Source organism: Ascidia mentula, chromosome 8, assembly GCF_947561715.1.
Source record: "Ascidia mentula chromosome 8, kaAscMent1.1, whole genome shotgun sequence".
NCBI lineage: Eukaryota > Metazoa > Chordata > Ascidiacea > Phlebobranchia > Ascidiidae > Ascidia > Ascidia mentula.
The window spans coordinates 17,399,081-17,407,694 of NC_138573.1; the positions used below are offsets into that span (position 1 = coordinate 17,399,081).

Here is an 8,614-nt window from a genome sequence, read left to right on the forward strand (position 1 = left end):
ATAGTTAATTGTACTTCGCATGGAAACCCTAAACCTGTTGTTGATTGGTACAGGTGAGATTAACTCTTTAAGAAGCGTTTTTGATGTCGTCTTAATGTTACCATTGGATTAATACTATCTACAGATCTATGCCTCTTATTAAATTATTTTTTAAATAATTAACAACAACTAATAAAATTAATTTGTAAATAACAAACATTATTGTCAAAGGTCATCCTCATTGGTTACAAACGCATCAAGTTCGCCAATATTCCAACAAGTTTTACAACAAGGAACAAACCATCAAACAAACAGACTTCACATCACAATAACTGATGTAATGCAAAGCGGAATTTACAAATGTCGTGTGGAAAATAAAATGGCTGGTGGCAGAAAAATCAAGGAAATAACCGTGAACGGTAAGACAAGACTGTAACACAACTAATGTTGCTACAGTTGGTAATGCGGAATATTTACTCGTAGTTAAACCAAATATTTCCCTCACAACGTCATCCATGGTTGTCGAAAGTTTGAAACAATATCAAGTGGACTGTGTTTCATATGGATTTCCCAAACCAACGGTTGTGTGGAAAAGGTGATGTATGCGACAATGTTTTTATATATGCACTTGACGTTTGCGTAACAAACTGATATGTTTTTCGTCTAATGCCCAGAAATTATAAACAGAGGGTATGTCAAATGGTGGGGTATTTTGTATGAAGAAGGCAAAGCATATTTTCCATGGAATTTAATCAGTAGTTTTATTATCACACAACGTTTATTCAGAAATGGAAAGCAAATTGGTGATTTATCAACCGATCCTATTTACACAAGTTTAACTGAGGGTCAATTTTCCCAACGAGTTCGACTTCATCTAACAGTTGATGACGTCATAAAATCTGGTTTTTATGTTTGTCATACGAGCAACAGCAATGGCGATGAAAACGACATTACACTTCAAGTAAAAGGTACGTTTATATCGGAATGCATTCTGTAGGTCAGAATGGTGTCAGGTCAGGACAAACAGCTGAACAACTCTCACGATGCAGCGCGTTTGAATGAAGTTTATAATGGTTATTTCACATATTTAGTTGCAGCAAATATCTCCCTAACACAAAATACCAAAGTTGCAAAGATTCCTGACGTCTTCACCGTCACCTGTGTTTCGTATGGTTACCCTTTGCCAACTACTAACTGGATGAGGTAAACGTTTACATTTTTTGATGTCATGACATAGCATGAAACGTATATTTCTTCACGTTGCTTTCAAGTCTATTACAAATTGTCAATTTTTGAAGTTTAAGCAAGTTTAATTTTTGTTGCGAAAATCCAGATCAACATCTTCAATAAGTTCTTCGCCCTCAAACTCGATTTATCAAATAACAACAACCAGTGGTAAATATAAATCAACGTCTCAGTTGCATTTCACTTTAAAAGCAATCGAGGAAGCTGGAGAATACGAATGTGTGGCTTCAAACATTAAAACGAAAACAGCTCAATTTCAAGCATTAGGTGAGAAATTTGCCAAAAATGTTAAAAATTTATTTCAACTGTTGCTGTTTATGTGTTTTAGTAAAACCGAGTGTATCTTTGCCAACAAAGAAAGTCTCATTAAGTAAAGGTGAGAGTACCGACATAACCTGTATTTCAATTGGATATCACACCCCTGATGTTTACTGGACAAGGTAAGCACTTTTAAACAGGAATCTTGTTGAAACGGGCAACATATTTAACCGACCACAAACTTTTGCAGAAATTCGAAATTAGTTCCATTTAATTTATCGACTGGATTCTATCAACGAAAAATTCAGACGAACAATTTTCAAACTGCAAGTTTACTGTATTTGCATCATTCCAGCATTATTGGCGATAGCGTTGAATACGTTTGTCACGCTAACAATTCTGCAGGAAGCACAATTGCTATTGCAACTGTCGAAAGTATTCTTTTTTATTAAATTGTTTTCGAACAAATATTATCCTTGCATTGCATGCAGTTGGGCCACATTTTATTTCCTCAACATCGCCAACAAGTTTCAGCCAATCACAAACTTACACGTGTACATTTGCTGGCATTCCATCACCAACTGTTTATTGGAAGATCAACGACCAAATTATCGACCATCAAACAAAAACACCAACAAATATTACAAACTTCCAACAACATAATCAGACACAGTCTCAATTGTTTATTTCGAGTTCAGTGATATTTGGCCAAAGATCTTTCGTAACATGCTGGTCGAATAATTCTGTGTCACTGACAAATGAAAGAACGATGACACTTAATTCAGGTACAGTTGTATATTTGCTTTTGTGCATTACTTTTTTGCGACATTTTTGTGCTGCAGACCTAAGGATGTACATGGGAACGTATTACATCAGTTCAAATTTGAACCGTAGTTACAGTTCTGCTTCTAGTTATTGTTTTACTACTGGGGGATTTTTGCCATCCTTAGTTTTTTTTAATAAGTCAAAATTTCCACCTGCTTTAGAAACGTGGATTCAAGGTTTGTGTTGATCTGAATAAACTTTCCTTACAATAACTATTTAAAACAAGAATACGCGCAACAGACACAAATATGACCACGAAACTTGACAGTTGTCGTTTTTACCAACCATCTTCCATACTTAATATTTCTTGCACAGAACAACGTCATCATATATGCGCATATTCAGGTAAATTTTGCGCTATATAACTGATAATAAAACCCTCAACGATTTTTACTTAAACACTATGCACAGCTTTAAAAATCTCATATACGAGCAAATGTTACAACGACCGAGTCACAGTTCAATGGGAAGATCTGACCAAATACAATGGATCGATAACTTACCTTGTAAGAGCAATGAACGAAAGTCATTCAATCAATGTCAGTAAAGTTTCCACCCAACCTTCAACAAGCAACCACATCTACACGAGCACAATCGATCATCTGAAACCAGATATCCCATATAAAATATCGGTAAATACATGTGTCTATCATAATGAGTGGAGTCTGAAAATAAACTTTAAATTTAGGTTCAAATGTTTCCGTACTTGTGGCGTCTTGGTGTTCCTACAGCCTCCGCGATGACGTCAAATATATTTCGTGACGTCACAGGTCAAATGTCATTGGTTGACGCCGTGTGTCGGATCAAAATTGTTCTACCGAGCAAATTAATCGACCTCGTGAATCAAGTGAAGGTACAATATACTAAATACCCAAAACCATCAAAAATATCGGCAATAAAAATAGGATTGGTATCCAGCAAAACTACAACTGTCATATTCTTATTTTCCTTTTTTAAGGGTTATTTTACGAATGAAATAAAATAGCATACATAAAGTGTGTATATTATACACTTTCTAACGCAAAAACCTACGGTTTTCAGCTGCGATTTGCTTCGGTTGAAGTGGAGGAAATTGCGAATCCGCAAACTAACTGGAACAAACTTGTGTTTTTACCAAATACGTCAATACAACACAATGTTGTGATTGGTGGAAATCAACAACTCATCGCCCGGTTTCAACCAATCACAGAAATTTGTTTCAACACAATTTATGACGTCAATGGAGAATGTAAAGTGGAGCTTGACAAAGGTATGTTAAGATTTTACGTCAGTCACCACATTTCAGTATCTATCAACCGAATTTCTTACCCAACTCAATTAATGTTCTGCTTTTCTGATAAACGTTATTTTGAATCTGTCAAAAATATACTGAACTTGTTGGGCAACAAAGCTGTGCTAGCCTAAACTAACAAAGCATTTTTATCATCGTCCATTATACTGGTTCTATGCCTATTTTAAGGTTAATCCTTTTGTTTCAGCAACAAATTCATCACCTTCCTCTACCTCTGCAATTACTGGTGCAATGATATCCGGAATTCTCGTCGTCATTTCTATTGTGGCAGCCTTGTTTTACAAGTAAGAACTATTTAATAGACCACTCTAGACCGAATATCAGTATTTCTAATAAAAAAGTTTCGCCCGCGCTTGTATCCGTTCTCTGTCACAGAAAAACTCAGTTACGTCACAAAGCACGTGCTGTTGCCAGGGCGATTTTCAGCGTGTTTGGTGCAGTTTTAGTGCATTTTTGCCCTTATCAGTCAGTTAGTTATTTGGAGCTGGGTGCGGTGAAAAAGTTAGTTGAAAAGGCATCAAAATGTTCAAGGGGATGTAGCTCAAAATTGAATCACAGAAATATACCTTAATTTACGATCTCATGTTAGACCCGCCTCTTGTCTAGGCATTCAGGTCAAAATTAGTTGCAATATAGTTTCTTAACGCGTCCCCCAGGGGGCATTTCACTCTGGTCGGACATTTTTTTAGCTAAATAGGTTGCAAAAAATGTAAGTCGGTTTCGCGAAAAAATGAATGACAAAAACCTCATCCAATTTGTTGGCCCCAACCCTTTTTACGCAATAGCAAAAAAAATTGTCACAGAAAAGTTGCTTTGGTTGCCCCCTGCGTATTTTTTTTCCTATCCTACAGGACACAAGATCCTACTCAAAGCCTTGCTGTGTCTTGTCCGATGCAACTGCAATCAATTTTTTTTCTTTAAATGGTACCAGTAGATCTTCATGGATGACCGAACACAGGAATTGTTGTGGGCAAAAAAGCAAATTACTCAGTATCGGTATTAATCCGATAGCCTTTAAAACTTGATTGGGGGATTGAATACTGATAGGGGCCCTCGAGCTTCTAGATGTTACACTGTTACTGTGTTTATTGCAGTTACTTTAGACGTCAAAATGCGCGTGAGATTTCTTTCCTGAAACCAAGGAAATGCACAAAGGATGGAAGTAATTTTGTTTGATTTTGCTTTTTCGTTTTCAACACAAACCCTAAAAACAAATTTATAAAGAGTAGCAAGAAAACTTAATCAGTATAACCCTCATTTTAATCCACTAGATGGTGATCGTGTGCAAGAACAAAGTACTCAGATACTGCAACGTAACATTAAAGTTTACTGCACCAAGAAGGGACAAAAAGTGCTGCAAGCCCAGTATAAGGTTTATGAACAGTCTATGTTGTTATGTTTCTGTTGTCATTTGACGAATCTGTGTCGTCTTTTTGCAGAAAATCATGAGTCAGCAATCGAGTAATTTGTTCAGTGCCCAGACTGGAACGATGAATGAAAATTTAAACAAAAATCGCTACAAGAATATAATCCCATGTAAGTAAAGTTAACACAATGTATATTGAATACTTGTGTAGTACGTATAGTTCCTTATTAACAATGGTTTGTATTTAATTTATTCTTAGACGATCACAACAGGGTGATACTTGGCGGTGGAGATGGAAGTGGAGATTATTACATTAATGCTTCCTTTTTTAATGTTCGTGACACATCTGGCAAAATTGATAAACACTAAGATATAAAATCTACCGTTCGTTGTAACAACGATATTTTGAGGCATCAGTTTTGTCATATTTTAGGGTTTCAATCAATCGAACAAGTGGATTGCAACTCAAGGACCAACACAAAACACTATGGATGATTTTTGGTCGATGGTTTTTGAGCAAAGTGTTCGTGTGATTGTGATGCTCACTGGTGTTTTTGAAGACGGCAAGGTTTCGTTGAACATTTATTTGTGGTTTGTTTTGTGACGTAATAATACTCAATGCGTAAATAGTCCAAGTGCGCCCTCTACTGGCCAGAAAACGTTGGACAATCTCTAAGCTTTTCACGGATAAATGTCAAGTTTGTTGACGTCATCAACAAAGGATTTTATCTTATTAGGAAGATTGCTATTGAGGATGCGAATAACACATATTTATCAGTGAGTATTTTGTGATATTTGTGATTTTAAATAACGTTTTAATATCTTACGTAGGGGCAACACTATGTGACGCAATTTCAATTTATTGCTTGGCCCGACCACGGAGTTCCACAAACTACCACTGCTTTGCTCAGGTTTGCAAAGGAAGTTAAAACGCACTTTGACGAGGTGCAAAGAACCTTAAATGTTAGCGAACCTATTGTTGTACATTGCAGGTAACATAATGGTAGTTTGAAGTAAATTAAACTCAAAATTCACTTTCGTTGTTCGTAGCGATGGTGCTGGAAGAACAGGAACGTTTATTGGTTTCGATAATTTATTGGATGAATTGAGTGAAACTGGTTCAATTGATGTGTTTAAGACAGTTTGTAATATGAGGCAGCAAAGAATGGAAATGGTGCAAACCCCCGTGAGTAAATGTTGCTGAAGTGCAAAATCGTTTTCCCATGTAAAATGTATAATTTAATTCAGGAGGAATATATATTTCTGCACAAACTTCTTGCTGATGTTGTGATTCTGAATGAGATCGATCCAGATCAAGAATATCTTCAAGACCAAAAGTTATTTAATGCATATTGACGTACTTCGGTCGTATGACTTGTTATATTTGTAGGTCTGAGGACGACAGTAGCAACGACGACGATAATGACGTAAATCCAGTGTACAATAATGTGGAAATTACATCGATGAAGATCAAACGTCCACCATCTGTTTTATGTTAATATACATGATTTTACATTTTGATTGGTTTTATATCTTGGTTCTGTTTCAGATGTCAATATACAATAAGAAGTGAAGAAACAGAAATAGAATAAAGATGACAATGTAGAGGACTTCCAGGAACGAAGTTCTTTTGTCTTGTTACATTCTTCCAATCAATTGTGCGTCCCTTCTTCCAAAACTTTTTAATATTAATTTTAGCTATGTACAAAATGATTACGCACCGTGCAGGAATGTGCTATCAGTTACTCCATTGTATGTAAATGGTCCAAGTAAATGCCTCTATAGCCCTGATCACTACTGTTTTGCTTGATTGCTGTAAATGTGTGATACTGCAACAAAAATATTTCTCGATAAAAAGTATCTGATGGAGACGCACTTGCTATATTGCTGATTATACTAGAAAACAACGGTTTCATTTTACCCGTTACGCAATATATCGACCTACATATCCTCGCCGCCGATTTATGAAGTTTTCCTCCTTTTGCTAGGTGGTAACATTTTTATCGGAAGCTACAAACAGGAAACCCCCTTATTTACGACTTTTCCGTTCAAACATATTTTCAGTGGATCTTGTTGTTGTTTCGTGTTGTTTAAATCACGTTATTATCATAATATTGCATTAAATTATTGTGTTGTTTATGTATTTTCCATCCAGCATATAACACATAATCACATCCTTGACTTGTTTAAACTTAAACGTTTTTTGAAAACTTCACATTTTTGGACGTGGGTCAAAATTTCTTTCAAACGAACAGTATTTTTTCAACGTACCTGAAAACAAAATATACCATATTTCTAAAAGTTTGATATTATTTAATAATATTAACCTCTTCTACTATCGTACGAAATGTTGATCCAAATCTTCAACATTTTTTTCGTTAGTGGTGTCTTAATACCTGCAGATATCTTACAACTACTAAGAAAATATTTGTATCTGGATGTTTTATTTGATGTATAAGTGGCAGCAAAACTACAGCAAACAAAGGAATTATTTGTCCATAGTCAAAGCATTGCGTCGCGAAAAGGGACAAGACAAGAAATTAAAAAACACGAAATATACATATATTTGCCATCCGACAATTAAATTAGGCACACAAACAATGACGGCGGTGTCAAAATGACAGACAACTGTGATTTCAGATTAGACCGAAAATGGCGGTTTGGACTGTAAAACGCATACATGAAGCCTTATATCATATTATGTCATCAACTAAAATATTGAGATGCTCAATATCTTGTAGTATTACTCATGGTCTATATTAAAAGACATACATTTAATTCTTTATTGTTGTAAACAATTAATATCATAAAAAGTTATCGAGTCAGACACACAGATGTGAAGATGATTTCGTAGGCGGTTGCAATGCTGGGAGGTAATGTGTTGCGAGAGGCTGTACAGGACGGTATAGGTGACCACCCTGTCGTACAGACCAAAATAATTCACATCAAAAACATGTTAAAAGTTTGTTAGCGATAGCACTCCACAACTTGTTGGGACGAACTTTCTAAAATTACACCGCGGTTTTGTATTTTTATTGACGAGGTGTTGTGGTGCGCAACAACATACTCATTTCGCACTCTGTGTTTAATTCGTACCCTGCGTTGTAATTGCATTCACAGCATTCTTGTGCCGGAATGATAATAAACTTTCTGCTACAAAGGCAAGTCTAGCTCTACTTTGGGATCAATCTAATATTTTGTCTTATTCGAAAATTCAACATTAGCGACGAGGATGCCTTTGAATTACAGCGGACGCGCAGGTGCGATTTTGCTTGCTTTAGTCCGTCAACGGAATTGGGGGAGGGATACTGGTCGCGTTTTACGACATTTGTCACCCCCCACAGATTTACAGGAGCAACGTCAAGCTCAAGTATTTCTCACAAACCAGTCTTCGACGATCTACAAGATTTCTAATTTTGCTGCTTAAATGTTCGCCGTCCATGCAAGTTAACGAATTACGCATGGAAGAAATTGCTGCATTCGTGAAGGACCAGGTTGACTTGAAACGGTTTAATATTTGTGAGTTCCAAATTTGGAGTGAAAATCATAGGAAGTCAGGCGAAACCATATAAGAATTGGCAGCTAGAATTCACGAAGTTGGGTACACTGGATGAAGCACTGCAGACAAGATTCATTGTGTTGAAGGCTCA

The 8,614-nt window shown here is 36.2% G+C and overlaps 1 protein-coding gene and 1 long non-coding RNA gene across 2 annotated transcripts in view; one reads left to right on the forward strand and one right to left on the reverse strand.

Moving 5' to 3' along the window:
• Positions 1 to 8,614, reverse strand: part of LOC145910304 (uncharacterized) — a 133,752-nt gene that overhangs the window by 102,311 nt on the left and 22,827 nt on the right. The gene's annotated exons all lie outside the window — the stretch shown is intronic.
• LOC145910308 (uncharacterized) lies at positions 6,108 to 6,687 on the forward strand. The gene is made up of 4 exons (XR_014403198.1): positions 6,108 to 6,150; positions 6,213 to 6,301; positions 6,355 to 6,458; positions 6,514 to 6,687. It is a non-coding gene; the product is annotated as an uncharacterized LOC145910308 (long non-coding RNA).